Source organism: Ictidomys tridecemlineatus, chromosome 11 (assembly GCF_052094955.1).
Source record: "Ictidomys tridecemlineatus isolate mIctTri1 chromosome 11, mIctTri1.hap1, whole genome shotgun sequence".
NCBI lineage: Eukaryota > Metazoa > Chordata > Mammalia > Rodentia > Sciuridae > Ictidomys > Ictidomys tridecemlineatus.
The window spans coordinates 7,663,532-7,678,888 of NC_135487.1; the positions used below are offsets into that span (position 1 = coordinate 7,663,532).

At 56.8% G+C, this 15,357-nt stretch overlaps 2 long non-coding RNA genes across 2 annotated transcripts; one reads left to right on the forward strand and one right to left on the reverse strand.

Annotated features, from left to right (window-relative positions):
- Nucleotides 1-3,497: 3,497 nt before the first annotated feature.
- On the reverse strand, nt 3,498-7,541 carry LOC144367862 (uncharacterized). Its single transcript, XR_013427411.1, has 4 exons — nt 7,058-7,541; nt 6,711-6,838; nt 6,579-6,613; nt 3,498-6,101 (listed from the first exon to the last, which is right to left on the reverse strand). It is a non-coding gene; the product is annotated as an uncharacterized LOC144367862 (long non-coding RNA).
- Nucleotides 7,542-9,906: 2,365 nt separating this feature from the next.
- On the forward strand, nt 9,907-11,857 carry LOC144367863 (uncharacterized). Its single transcript, XR_013427412.1, has 2 exons — nt 9,907-10,221; nt 10,480-11,857. It is a non-coding gene; the product is annotated as an uncharacterized LOC144367863 (long non-coding RNA).
- Nucleotides 11,858-15,357: the final 3,500 nt, after the last annotated feature.

Sequence of the window (15,357 nt, forward strand, 5' to 3'; positions counted from 1 at the left end):
ATTCTTCGTATAATCAGCTATTTTTAAACTGGGGCTTAAATAGTGTCTAGATTTTTTTTCTTAATTAAGTGCTACTATAAGCACCTTCACATGTCTCCAGGTGAGGAGGTGGCCTCCTCAGTCCCGGCTCCCGGTCATCCTGTGCTGGTGTGGAGGTGGGGCTCTCCTGGGTGCTGCCGGAGAGCTCACAGCCTCCCTGGCCTCTGCCCATTATACAGCGACTCCTTCACCTAAACTGTGACGACTAAATCTGCCTCCAGACACTGCTAAATGTCCCCTGAGGGACAAAACTGTACCTCACTGAAAAGGACCGTGTTAAACAGTTTACCCAGGACAAAGGCCCAGGAATGAGGCTTACTCACTGCAAAGCCTTGAGGTGCTCATGGGTCTCAGTGCTGAGGACTGGGGTCCGTGGGGTCTTTGTCACCAGGGTCAGAGGAGTAGAATCAGGGATCCTTTGGACCCATGGGGGCCGCCGCTGCCACTGTCCCCAGGAGAGCCCGCGGGCACCCCCAGCCAGGCACTGTTCCTTTAGACCCTGATGTAGGCGCCGTGGCCCTTCCCTCGTGGGGTGACGGTGAAGAGGCACGTGGGTGTGTCCTGCAGTCACTTTGAGAATGGAGAGAGGGAGGGAGCCAGCGGGGTGAGGGGGGTCACACCCACAGATGGCCTGGAGTGGGGACAGAGCATGAATGGCAGTCTGGAACGTAAGGAGGGTTATTAATAGAGCTGTTGGAGGGAGGACACACTGTGCCGGGGGGACGACACAGGAACAGGGCCCCAGCCAGAAGGAGCCCTGTGACCGCCCCACGCTGGGGGTCGGGAGGGGCCCCAGTGCCTCTGGCTGGCTTTCTGCCCAGGACTTTCTCCCCAGGGAAGGTGGCCGGCACCACAGGCTCCGAGGCGGCCTGTGTCTTCCTACCCAGGGTTGGTGACCTGAAGTCACCTCCTGCCCCCACTTAAAGGATCACGCAGAGCAACGCAAGGGACTGGGAGAACAGGCAGGGCATGTCGAGAAAATTCAAGAGCACCCCTCAAATTCATGTGCACCCAGAACCTTAGGATGTGGCTTTGTTGGGAAATAGGATCTTTGCAGATGTCATTTGTTAAAATGAGATCCTATTGTTGGTGCACACCTGTAATCCCAGCAACTCGGGAGGCTGAGGCAGGAGGATCACAAGTTTGAGGCCAGCCTGGGCAACTTAGTAAGACCCCGTCTCCAGATAAAAAATGAAAAGGGCTGGGGAGGCAGCTGTGTAGTAAAAAGCCCCTGGATTCAATCCCCAGCAGCTCCAGAAGCTAGAAGAGGTGGGGACGCTCCCCTAAGACGCCCACACTGCGCCCTCAGACTTCCAGCCGCCACAGGTTAAGAGGGTGGATCTCTGTTGTTTCCAGTCCCTCCGTTTGTGAAGCTCGGCCTCTTGTGTTGGTGGGGCTCCTTGGTCTGGGCCTCACTGCGCCCTCAGGTGTACGCTGCAGGGACCATGACACCGTGCAGTGACAGGGGCCTGGAGACCACCTCTTCTCACTGTGGCAGAGTGAATCCCAAGTCAGCCATAGGGACATTGGGACCTTGACTGAGATTTTGAAACTCCTTCCATCAAAAAGTGCTGCTTGTGTTCCATATTCTCTCTCTCTCTCTCTCTCTCTCTCTCTCTCTCTCTCTCTCTCTCTCCCCCCCCCACCCCCGCCCATATTTTCCCCTTCTCCTGAATCTAAATGGGCTTGGGACAGGCAGGATGACACTCGGTGGTGGCGTGTCAGGCCAGAAGTACAAGTGCCTTCCTCACCAGAACACCTGCGCAGGAGCCCGAGGCTAGATCCTCCCGGAGACCAGACTAGTGCACTGGGAGGTGTCCTGAGGCCACAGGAAGCAAGAGAAATGCCTGGGCAGCTCCTGCTGGCCGACCCTGGCCAGCGTCTGGCTGCAACGCCCTGAAGGACCCTGAGTCAGAACCACACGAGCCCTTCCCCAAGTCCTGACCCACAGAAACCACAGGCAGGTGTAAAATTGACTGCTATCGGGCTGGGGCTGGGGCTGGGGATGTGGCTCAAGCGGTAGCGTGCTCGCCTGGCATGCGTGCGGCCCGGGTTCGATCCTCAGCACCACATACCAACAAAGATGTTGTGTCTGCCGAGAACTAAAAAATAAATATTAAAAATTCTCTCTCTCTCTCTTAAAAAAAAAAATTGACTGCTATAGTTTTAAGCCACCGAGTGTTGGGCTAACTTGTTACGCAGCATGGATGACTAACGCAGGAAGGTACCACTACTCTCTGTTGCACGCGAGGAAGGTAGGCATTCCTTCATCCATTCAACAACCATTTATTGGGCGCTTGCAATATGCCAAGCACCATCTAAACAAGGGACCACAACAGGAAACAAGGACTACAAGACCCTCCATGCGTGGACCTAGAGACCCAGAGGCACTTCATAATGGCTGAACGTCAGTCTGTCCATGTCCAACTCTTTGATCCCAAGACGCAGGGTTCTCATCTCGTGGAGTAATTGTTCTGAGGCTGAAGTGCTCATCATTCACCTCCTCCTCTTCCCCTCAGTGAGGTCAGGAGATAAAGAGAGACCTTACCCCTCATTGCTGAGGGTGGGACAGATACCTGGGCTCCCAGAGGGATTGTAGGGTGGGAAAAGAGTGGCAGGTCAGGCGAGGAATCGAACGCCTATAATCCCAGCAACTCAGGAGGCTGAGGCAGGAGGATCACAAGTTTGAGGTCAGCCTCAGAAACAGTGAGGCCCTAAGCAATTTAGCAAGATCTTAACATAAAAAATAAAAAGGTCTAGGGAGGAGCTGGAGCTGTGGTTCAGTGGCAGAGCACTCGCCCAGCACGTGCGAGGCCCTGGATCTGATCCTCAGCACCACATAAAAGTAAATAAAAAGGTATTCAATCCTCAGTACGTTAAAAAAAAAAAAAAAAAAAAGAATTAAATTAAGCGAGTGGCAGAATGTCCCCGGTTGGGACCACTTAAGAGAATAAAGCTGACCCACAGCTTGGGCGCCCCCCGTTGGTGATTCTGAAGCCCCTTGTGGTAGGATTTTGTTGTTGTTGTTGACATGAAATGGCTTTGGACAGAATTCCAGGCTTTTGAAGGATGATTAAAATTCTGTCATTCACCAGCAGTGACAGAGGACAGCTGCTCTTGGGACCCCATCAGTCTCTTTGGCTCTTCTGACCCTGGGGGGAGGTTCACGCTCACCGTCCCCACCCAGCCACATGGTCCCCTGGCCGACTTCACCAGTCCCGAGGGCCAGCGCCCAGGCTCTGTCGGTTTCTGCCTGGGCGAGTTTTCAGTTTTATGTCCCCTGGGGTGACCCCTGTCACCCAGCACCTCAGCTATTCTTGGTCTCAAAAGCAAACAAACAACCATGAAGGGGACTTTGAGATTCATTCAGAAAAGGAACCCTCCTCCCTTCCTGTGTCACATGGACACCCAGAGCCCCCCCACCCCAGGCCCGGGAAACACCCCAAGGTGCCTGCCATCCTACTTCCTGGGACCTCGGGAGCAGAGCCCTGGCCCATCCGTGCCCTGACAGAGGCTCTTATTTAATGACACTGGGTGCCCCCCAACACCCCCCAGGAGGTGGTGGTGGCCACTCAGGCCAATGCCAGCCTCTGCTGTCACCCACCACTCCGTCCCCAAGGGGTTCCCGAATGTGTTGGGAAGGTGGCCTTCCGCTGGCGGCTGCTGCCAGGCAGGGCCCTTCGGTGATCTCTCCTGTCCCTGGCCTGCAGTGGACACAGTGCAGCCGCCCACACCCCTGCCCAGGCTTTGGTGGGGGAAAGGCCTAGGGGCCAGCGCAGACACACCACAGGCTCTGTCCAGCCTGGACAGTCCTTGTCCGCCTCTCAGGGCCCGGGGCTACCTCTGTCCAGATGCAGAGAACAAAGGCAGGGAAGGGCCCAGGGCATGTTCCAGGTGTGGGAATCCCAGCGTCCCCTGCGTCCCCTCGGGCCATCGGCGTTCAGCCGGGACTTCTAGTCCTCTTTCACCAACGCCGGGTGTTGTGCAAGTGCTGCCGGCCAGGCCCAGGCAGGAACAGGAAAGGCCACCTCGCGTTGGAATGGGCCAGAAGCTCTTTCCACAGAGGTGACATTTTCATTGAGTCCCAAGGAGGGAGAAGGAGCCAGGGCAAAGGGCAGGCTGAGGAGCCTTGGAGGCCAGGGCGCCGAGACGGGGTGCAGAGTGGGCGGATTAAAGGCCCCAGGAGATGCCCCACCCGAATCCCTGCAGCCTGCGAATGTCACCGTACCTGAGGAACAAAAGGTCTTTGCCAGATAAGGTGGCAGAATGAAGATGCTTCACCAAGATCCTTCATGAAGGATTCGAGATGGGGCGATTGTCCTGGATCATCCAGGGGAACCCCTCATGTAAAAGCGTTCCCACGAGAGGAGGCAGAGGGGCTAGCCCTACACAGGGCAGCCAAAGGGCAGTGGGAAGCAACCGAGGCAGGAATGGACGTGACGCCGCCACCAGCCAAGGCCACCTGCAGCCCCAGACGCTGGAAGAGACAGAAAGGACACTCCCCTGGAGCCCCGGGAGGGAGCAAGGCCCTTCCTGTCTGACCCACAGTGGTGCTGACTCACACGTCTGGTCTGGAACTATAAGATAATTTTGTATTGTTTTTAAGCCACAAAATGTTTGAAAATGTGTTAGCCACAAGGGGCAAGGGGGATGGTCACCCAGACAGGTCAGGCGGTGGGAAAAATCCCCACCCCTTTGAAGGTGATTCGAGGCTGGGGATGTAGCTCAGTGGCAGAGCGCTGGTCGGCACGTGCCAGCCTGCGTCCAATCTCTCGTGCTGCAGAGACAGAAGGAAAGAAAGAAAGGCGGAGGGTGGGGGGCACATAGAGGAAGGAAGAAATACATTTGACTGTCATAAGCAGGACGTGGTGGCTCTTGCCTGTAACCGCTGCAGCTTGGGAGGCTGAGACAGGAGGTTGCAAGTTCAGGGCCAGCCTCAGCAAATTGAGTGAAGTCCTAAGCAACTCAGCAAGACCCTGTCTCAAAAAGTAAAAAGGGCTGGGGAGGTGGCTCAGTGATGGTGTCCCTGGGTGGAGAGAAAGCAAGCCCTCTGCGCCTCTCTTTCTCTCTCGTCCCCACAGGGTGACTTCCTTTAAACCCCTCCTTGTGCCTGGCTCGGGAGGCCATGGGAAGCTGCTTCTGCCACCCAGCTCCTGGCTGTCAGCACCCGCAGTGGCAGCAGGATGGCTGCAAGCTCTGTCACTCTAGCAGCTGATAAACCCCACAAGCTGCGGATCTGGAGCCCGGGCCTCCAGCCCTGATAAGTTGGGGCTGTCAGCGCCGGGTCTGCAGCTGCCGCAAGCCAGGAGCCCGGGGCCTCCGCCCCACACACTCGGAGCTTCCTGCCGCCTGTTTACAGCCAAGCCCAGGCCACCTTGAGGTGACCCTAGGGAGCCAGGCTTGCAGCAGCAGGAGAGGGGCGGAGAGTTGGCCGCACGCGGGGCAAGTCCACCGGGCAAGTCCACCATGGTGATGTTCTCCTGCCTCAAATGCCGTCCGGGGCCCTCATTTCCAGACGGTTTCTTCTGTTCTCTGAGGGATCGGTGTGTGGATGGCCAGAGAGAAGCCAGCAGGGAGCAGATAGAATTCAACCGTGATTGTCGGGAAAGCTCTGCATCGTGGGGACCCTTCCCCAGGCACCCTGCAACCCCAGAGAGTGGTTCTGTCCCTCCAGACACATTTGGCGATGTCCAATGTGTTATCCCCTGTTGCCACCAGGGAGGGGGGCTACCTACATCCCAGAGGCAGAGGCCCAGGGGCAGCTCAACACCCCATCACGCTCAGGAACACCCACTGCAAAACACAACCCAGCCCAGGCGTCGCTAGTGCCGGAGTTGAGAAGCCCCGAGCCGAACACGGGAGCAAGCCTGGAAGGGGGCCTCCAAGGGCCTGGCCCAGAGGGGCTAAGGCCAGTCCAAGGCCTGCTGGAGCCCGGACAAGGACCAGGGTCGCCTGTCAAATGCCTCCCAGACGACCAGACGAGCCCGCATGGCCCCAGCGCTGGCACTTCCCCGCTCTTCAGGTGTCCATGCAGGTACTCCATGCCTTAGGCCAGGTTCGTTCTAGGAACAACATGGGAGTTACAGCCGTGGTTTCCAGGGTGCCAACAATGAGCTGGGTGCTACGGTTCCTGCAGGTGATGCTCCTGCAGGTGGAGCTCCCACACAGCAGCTCTGGGTGAGGAGGAGGAATGATTACTAACCCCATTTTACAGGTAAGTAAAGTGAGGCTCAGAGCATTTGCCCAACTTACCTGAAGTCCTCTTTATGGGTTAAATTATGTCCCCTAGAAAAGCTATGTTGAACCCCAAAGCCCCAGTACCACAGAAGGTGACCTTATTTGAAGAAAGGGTCTTTACAGAGGTAATCAAGGTAGAATGAGACCACTGGGCATGGGCACATGCCTGTCATTACAACTACTCTGGAGGCTGAGGCAGGAGGACGGCAAGTGTGAGGACAGCCTGGGCAACTTAGCAAGACTCTTTCTCAAAATAAAAAATAAAAAGGGCTGGGGATGTAGCTCAGTGGTAGAGAGCTTACCTAGCGGTTGCAGGACCTGGGTTCGATTCCCGGCACTGCAAAAAAGTAAAAGTACATAAATGAACTCATTAGATTGCGCCCTAATCCAATATAGCTGGCATATCATTATAAAAGAGGACATGGAGGACATACCACACAGGGACCCCCATGTGGGGGCGAAGGCTGAGATTAGAGACCCAGGAGTCCAGGAACACAAAGACCAGCAGCTGAGGGGGAGGGGACAGGTCCCAGGCCTTGGTCTCTGACTTCAGCCACTAGAACTGGGAGACAAGGAATTCCTGGTGTTCAAGTCACCTAATCTGTGGGACTTTGTCATGACAACCCGAGGCAACGGTAGGGTTGCACGGCCACCAGGGGGGCTCCGCAGAACCTGACCTGCCTGGAGTCCAGGCTCCCACCGGCTTCCTCCCCTCTTCCTGCAGCAGAAGCCCCAGCGGCGTTCAGTAAGGCTTTGGCTCCCTGCCAAAGATGCCACTCACAGGTGGGGACCTTCCTGCAGCACCTCAGACTGCAACCGGATGACACAGGTAATCTGTGGGCGCCAGCGCCCTGAGCTCGTGTGGCTGGGAGTTTCCTGTTCTGATGGAGAACGCCTTGGGGCCCCGTGGCCAGGGGAGCTGGTAGGTGAGTTCCCAGGAATGGAATCCGGCTCTGGGGGTCTGGATGATACGCCAAGATCAACTCCCGCCTGCACCACCGCCGGCTGGTCTCTGGGGCTTCAGCCTCAGGGTTCCTGGGGTGACAGGTATGGGGGGGCGGTGTTTGTTTTTAAGACGGTCTTGCTATGTCGCCTGGGATGGTCTTGAATTCAGAGCCCTCCTAATTCGTGGGTTTTTTTGTGATGGCTGAATGGGTGACACCTGCCCTGTGCTCAGCTTGTCACACTGTACCCCCCAGTCGCAATCTGTCACCATGATGGTTACAATTATTCTGCCTTTGTCTTATGGTCCCTGGAAGACCGAGGAGGTGACTATTGATGATCGGCTTTGACCACTGAATTTGGTCTCTGGGTGTTGCTCGTCCAGCTTCTCGGACCCAGAGTTTTGGAGACAGGATCTGGGTGCCCCAGCCTCCGCCACCCCTGAACACTTTTCTTCTATAGACCTGGAGGAGTCACGTGGAAGTCACTTGGCCCCACAGCTGGTGTGAAGTGCTGTCGGCTGCTCTCACATTGCTCAGATTCCTCAGCCCCCTCCCCACGCGGGACTCAGCTGCAGGTGTGCAGTGTGGCCAGAGAGCGTCTCGGGCCCCGGGCTCGGTGACCCACACCTGGCTCACAGCAGCCTGGAGCATGCGGAGCTCAGAGGACCCTCCTGCCCCGTCCACAGAATGGGTGACAAGGTCCGTCAGCTCCTCGGTCATCCCTGGTAGAAGAGCCAGAAAAGCCGGGAGAGAAGCGGAGGTCGGCTCCAGACAGTGACCACGGAGGTGCAGGGGCCTCCTGCTTCTGAGACTGACCCGTCCTGCCCTGCCCCACTCCCTGGGTGATAGGGGCCCAGCCAACACCCACCATGCACTCTGCAAATACCCCAAATGCCCCTCCCTGGCCTCCAGAAATGTGCGAGTCGAGAAACAGAGGAAGACCAACTGTAGTTGTTGCTATTTTGCTCTGTCATTAATTACAAAGGCCAGGTCTCACCGGGACCCACCCCAACTCAGAATTCAGTGGGAGAAAAATAATGCAAAGCCCCCAAGCATGGCATGGAAACCTGGAAGTTCAGACTGGGGGCCTGGGGCGGGCCGTGGGCCTCAGAGAACTTTTTTAAAAAATATGTTCACAGTAAAAAAAAAATAAAATCAACTTTTTAAAAAGTCCACCTTTAAAGGTGACTCTCCCTCCCATCCATGCCTTGGTTCCACTCCAGCTTTGCTGGCTTATTTCTACTTTTTTCCTTTTTTGTGTGTGTGTATAAATTATTAAGCTATTTAATTTCTGAATCAGCTTAGAGACAATTCCACATGAACATGTTGAATCCTAATAACAGGCTTGTGCATAAAATCCAAACCCAGAGGCTTTCAAGAATGACAAGGGAGCCAGGCCTGGTGGCTCACCCCTGTAATCCCAGCAGCTGGGGAGGCTGAGGCAGGAGGAACGTGAGTTCAAAGCCAGCCTCAGCAAAGCGAGGTGCTAAGCAGCCCAGTGAGACCCTGTCTCTAAATAAAATACAAAATAGGGCTGGGGATGAGGTTCAGTGGCTGAGTGTTCCTGAGTTTAATCCCTGGTCCCCCCCCCAAAAAAAAAAAGAATGACATGGGATACATTAAGCCAAGTGGAGGGTGTCAACCAGGGTGGCCCTAGACAAGTATGTCGAAGGAGGAGCTGGGAGAAAGAGAGCTGAGCCAAGCGGAACCTCGTGCACTCACCTGAACACCCTAAGACTTAACAGACCTAACAGCTCAGGGGCCTGGGGGGAGTGGCACCTCGGGCAGGCTCTGCGCCAACTCTGTTCACATCCGCGAGGCTCCTGGGGAGACTGTCTGGGGACTCAGGGAGAACGAGGGGCCAGGCTGGGGGAGATGTGCCTCTCGTCTTCCTCGGTGCCCCCCCCACTTCTGCCCCGATGCTCCGGGGGCTTCCCAGCCTTGACTCCACGCCCACCTGCTTGTCCACTTCTGCCTGAGTCTCATGGAACCAGGCTGCCAGGGACAGGCAGCCAGCGAGCCACCCGTCACCCGTGTGGTGAGCATGCAGACTGTCCCCAGGCCCTGGTGCAGCTGAGCCCCCACCGTATCATCTGGCTGCCTCCTTGGCGGATAGGTTGTACGTCTCCTTTGCCCAGGGCGGAGGGGCGCATCTCCAATGGGGCCCAGCCACTTCCCTGCACTCTGGGCCCCTCTGTCCAAGTGTGACGGAGGCACTGCCCTCTTGGGCTCTGTCTCAATTTGTGTTTTCAAGCAGCTCCTGAGCCCCGAGTCCTGGAGTCACAGTGGGGAGCCCCCAGCGCTCTGCGTGGAGCTGATGTATCACCAAAGGAGAGAAGGGTCCTGCGGGAACGGAAAGAGAATGAGCCTCTCCGGGGGCCTGGGAGGGCTTTTCTGAAGAGGTGGCATCGGAGAGGAAGGAGAGGGAGAGCTGTGGGAGGCCCTGTGAAAGGGACTCGGTGTGTTGCTGGACAGGAGCCATGACCGTGGGCCTGGGCCTGGGGTGAGGGGTGACAGGGCTGAGCTCTGTGGGGCCTCCTTGACTATGGGAGTCAGGTCTCCCCAGGGGCCAGGGGCAGCCACTAAACTGAACAGAAATAGGCCAGCAGGTCCCATTTGCTACCCTTCCTGCCTCGGAAAAAACCTTGGGATAAAAGGAAAGGTCAAGGACATGCCTGGATGGCAGGCCAGGCCCTGGAGAGCTGGAGAGGAGTCGTCCCTGTGCAGCGGGGCTGCGGGCCCTCGGTGTGTCCCATCCAGAGGCTGGCTTCATGGGACTTTGTCCCTGAGGGTGGAGTGCTGGGAGCCTAGAGACCAAGGCGGGAGGAAGTCTTGAGCTTCCAGCCCCAGGCCGGCTGGGCTGGGAACCCAGGCCCTCAGGGCTCCTGGGCTGAGCACCAGGCCGCTAGACGGCTACCTGGGCATCCCCCTACCACCAGCACCCCCAGAGTAGAGCAGAAAGCAAAAAGGACGGTCAAGAAAGGAAAGCCACGGCTGGAAGGTCAGTCAGCACCGGGAATGGGCGGCTCTGCCCTCCCGCTGGCCTGGCGCAGCGGGGAAGCGGCTGAAGCAGCTCCAGGGTGGGCGGGCGGGCGGGGCTGGCCAGGGGAGAGGTGCCCGGGACCACCAGCCACTGGGCGGTGCCATTGGCCCCGCAGGCTGACCTCATTGCCCAGGCCCGCGGGAGTGCTTCCTGGGGTCACATTCCGTGCTGAAGAGCCCCTCTCCAAGGCCTTGGTTGGCGCCAATGTCTTTTTAGGAACCGAGGCTCTAATTTTAGTGTTCCGGCCTTCGACACCTCTCGAAATAGCTCCCTGTTTTCCCCTGTGTTCCTGCCCCCTCCTTGGAGAAGGTGAACCCCCTGCGTCCCCGTGATCCAAGTCGGTCCGCTCAAGCCCAAGGCCTTGTATGGGTCTCCGTGGGGGAGCCGTGTCCCTGGTGCGTTTGTGACGCTGGACCCAGAGGACCCACCTCTGGCCAGCGCAGCTCACAGCCCCCACGCTGGCAGCGACACTGGGCAGGGCGCGGTCAGTGCTCACCCCTCTTCCTCGTCCATCTGCCTTCCTCAGGGACATCCCCGATTCCTATGACCCCATCCAGGTTCCACCCCCTGAGAACCAAGGTGCCAACTCACCCAGCCCCACCTGTGGGACCCAGGGTGGGCGGGTAGCTCGGCCCAGGGGGGCCTCCGTTCCCTTCTCGGGTTCTGCACCCTCTTGTCCCAACAGTGACAATGGCTAAGTGTTTTCTGGGGACTTGCTGTGGGTGGGTGCCAGGTGCTTCTCCTGGATGGTTTCATTTGACTCCCTCAACTACCTTGTGAGGTGGGTACTATGATTGTCCCCAAGTGCCAAAAGGTGGAACAGGAATTTGAACTCAGGAAATGTGGCTCCCAGCCCTTGCCTCGTGGGGCACGTGGTTCTCCTACCTGAATGCTCTTTGACCCCTGCGATGGCCTCTCCCCTTGCCTTTGTCTAGGCCCTCTACTCAGTTCTTCTACCAAGCAGACCAGAGGTTCTGTCTAGGTTGCCTGAGGTCACACAGCAAATTAGTGATGTTGGAAACACAGCTCCGAAGGTCCAAGCCCCAGGCGGGATTCCAGGGAGGAAATGGAGCCTGGCTCAGAGGTGAGGGCTCTGCGAGAAGGTCATGTTGCAGGCCACACCTGGCAAAGAAAGTGCTTTCAGGAAACAATCAAGGAAGGGGCATCACGTCCTGGGAAGGCTCAGCCAGCAGCCCTGTCCCCAACAGCCCTGTCTGTCCCGTGTGCTTTGTCCATGCACAAGGCCAGAGAGAGCCTAGGAAGGCAGGGGCTGCCCAGCCTGGAAATGACCAGAGGGAGTGACCGCCACCCAGTGCCTCCCATTTAAATAATGCAAAGGCTGCAGACTCAGACGGGGGCCAGGTGGGTGGTGCAATGGGTGACACACAGCTCCTGACCCTCAGCCTGGCTGGGGACATGACAGGACGTAGAGGGTGCTCTGGGGACTGAAGCAGCTTGAAGAGCCTGAGGGCTACCTTGTGGGAATATTTCTGTTCAGTCAGACAAGGAAGTAAATTCTTTAAAATCCTATGGAAGAATCTGATATTTTTAATGTTATTAAAAATTTTTTTAATTAAAAATATTTTACTGCTGAGTTTTTCAAACAAAAACATGTCTGCCGACTGCATCGAGCTGGGGAGAGGCACGGAGAGGCAGCAGTGGCTGACGTGCTGTTTCCCTTGTTTACAAGGCACACTGTGTGGTCCCACTGTCACCCCAGCCCTGGAGGCAGACTGGGCAGGTCAGCTGTACCCATCTGATGGACAAGGAAACCCAAGGCCCAGACCAGAGAAGCGCTTTGCTAGTGTCCAGCAGCAACTGGGGTCTCTGGTTCCACGCTGCTGTGTCAAGACTGGGGGACGAGGGAGGGGGTGGGACAGTCAGGGCTGGGAGCCACAGATCTCAGAAGGGTGGACCCACCCCCATCACCTGAACACCAGCTCCCTGCTCTAGACCCTGAGGGAAGCTGAGGCGGAGAGGACGTTGCGGAGGTGCTGATGGGACAGGTGACACAGAGATTTGTGCAGCTCCAGAGACGGCTCTGGCCCTCCACAGGACGCTCTCGGAATGCAGCAAAGAAGGGTCAGCCAGGCGTTGGTGACGGACAGATTCCAGTGTCAACCCCGGGAGTCTCCATCTGAGACCTGCCCCACCCCATGAGGCCACCCTGCCCACCCACACGCCCCTGCATCTCCCCTGCCCTAACTCATAATCTCCAAAGTGCCCTCATAGCACTGTGGCTTGTCCACCTCTGGGGACCCTGAGAACTGAGACCCCCATCGGGGAAGGGAACCTAAGGCCTCCCACTGGGGTCCTTCCATCAGTTTGCTGTCAACCTGTTGACCACCTGGTCCCCTAAAGGAGGCCCAGAGAAGCTACATGGGACCAAAGACAGCCCCCCCCCCCACCGGCTCTGCCCACCTGTCCAAGGCCTGGCTGCGCACGAGGCCTGCGCTCTGCTCCTGAGCTGTGCCTCCAGCCCAGACTTGGTGTCTTCTTTCCCAGGCCACAGACACGCTTTGGAAGCACCCGGACTCCTGGCTCTGCTCCTGCCCACTCGTCTGACTTGGTCACTCACTGTACCTTGGACTTGGGTCCACCTGTCGGTAGCCTGTGATATTCTGCTGCCCATTTCAGAACCAGGTGCCCCAGGCACAGCTTTGCCAGGGGAGCCACACCTGGCCTTTCCCAGGGACCCCAAGACTGGGTTTCGCTATTCTTTAAAAAGGTCACCAAGCGGCTGGGGATATAGCTCAGTGGGTAGAGCGCTTGCCTCATGAGCATGAGACCCTGGGTTCAATCCCCAGCACCACAAAAAGAAAGTCACTGACCTCAGGTTAACATTACGGTGCTTATCTTGTCCAGCTTTTTCTAAAAGAAGTGACTGTCCTTGAAGTAACCTGGAATTTCCCCTCCTCCCCACTGTGAGTCACTAGAACCGGCAGTGGTGTCCCTACAGGAGCTGTTAGTGCGGCTGTCGGGGCAGGATCTCTTGGGAGCGCTCCTCTGCCTTGCCTACTAACCTGGGGCTGGGTGGGGAAGGACTCAGGTGGCCTCAGGCTAGGCCGCTGACCTATCTTTCCAGTTCTGGCCAGCAGCAAGGAGGTAGTGGGCGGGTCACCCTGGTGAGGAGAAGGCCTTTAGCGCCACCTGCTGGAGATCTGTAACAGCCTCCTACAGACCAAGGGCAGGGAGGGGAGCCGGGGCCTCTCAGGTTAGCGCTTACCCTTGACCCTGTGAACCCGGTGACCAGTTCTTCCCACTGGAACCCCGGTGAGGTGGTGGGAGGGTGGCCAGGTGGCTGCATGCAGGGAGGCCTGGATGGAGGCTCCGCTGAGGGCCAGGCCAGGAGGAAGGCTGGCTGACCGCCATAGGATTGACACGAGTCCAGAGAAGACCAGAGGGCCAGCTGGGGCCGTGTCATCCCTATTTCTGGTGAGCCCCCAATTTTCCTAACAACCCTATTTGTGAGCCAGGGCCACTGTGACTTCCAGTCTCCCCCATTTGCTCTCCCAGGGCTGGCTGGCTCCCCACCGCAGCTCCCATTAACGTGGGGACTGGGATGACACGGACTCAGGAACCTGGGAAAAGCGGGCAGCTCAGCCCTGGGGAGGAAAAGGGGGACCCAGGGCAGTCCCCATCGCTAACACCTATCACGTGTGTCCTATGTGGTCCCACGTGGCCCAGGCCACGACACACGAGTTCTCCCTGTGACCTTGAGGGAGCAAGGAGGGAGATTCAGACCCAGAGAAAAGCATCAATGTCCCTGGTCCCCAGGATCCAGTCCTGTGGATCACCTCCTGCTGCTTAAGACAAAGTGGCATCCCAGGCTGGTTGGGAAGCCATCTCTACAGCCAGAGGGCCAGTCCTGGTGGGTGTTTGTCCACCTTTCCGTCACTGTGACAGAATGCCTGAGGTAACCAACTTAAAAGGAGAAAAGGTCTATTTGGGCCCACGGCTTCAGTCCACAGTGGGCTGTTGGCATTACTCGGGTCTGTGGAGAGGCAGCGCAGCATGGCAGGAGTGTGGGCAGAGCAGAGCTGCTCTCCTCCTGGCAGCCAGGAAGAGAGAGAGAGAGAAAGGAGGAGCCGGGTCTCAATTCCTCCTTCAAGAGCACACCCCCAACGGTCTAACTTCCCCCCATCGCCCCAGTAGCACAGGGGTCAGGGCCAAGCCCCCGACACACGAGACTTCAGGGAAGTTACAAACTACAGCACCTGGTGCTCACAGATCGGCACTGTGATGCTGAACAAGTTCCTTTTTTTGGTACCAGGGATTGAACCGGGGGGCGCTTTATCACTGAGCCACATCCCCAGCCCTTTTTTATTTTGAGACAGTGTTTCACGAAGTTACCTAGGGCCTCGATAAGTTTCTGAGGCTGACTTTGAACTTGTGATCCTCCTGCCTCAGCCTCCCCAGTCACTGGGATTATAGGCGTGCCACCCCGCCCAGCCTTGAAGAAGTTCCTTAGCCCCCTCTGAGCCCCAGTTTCCCCACCTCTGGCGTGAGCACTGGAACAGCACTGATCCATGCCTCTCGGCTCTTTAGTTGGTACAGGCAGAGGGACAGCCAGTGTCACCGCTGACTGGCATCTAGGCCACATGGTTTTTGCAGCAAACATTGTTTTTTAATACTTATCTTTTAGTTGTACTTGGACACAATACCTTTGTTTTGTTTATTTATTTTTATGTGGTGCTGAGGATCGAACCCAGCGCATTGCACACACTAGGCAAGTGCTCTACCGCTGAGCCACAACCCCAGCCCCAGCAAACATATTTTTGCTATAAAAAGTATTAAATATGAGCTGGGCATGGTGGCACATGCCTGCAATCCCAGCAGCTCGGGAGACTGAAGCCAGGAGGATTGCAAGTTCAAGCCCAGCCTCAGCAACTTAGTGAGGCCCTAAGCACCTTAGCAAGATCCTATTTTAAAATAAAAGGACTGGAGGTGTAGCTCAGTGATAAAAGCCCCTGAGTTCGATCCCCAGGACCAAAAATAATAAATAGGTAAATAAATAAATAGATGCTTTTGGAGACAAACATAAGTGTGAATTTGACAGATCTTCAGAAGGGTCACTGCCGAGAACACACTTCA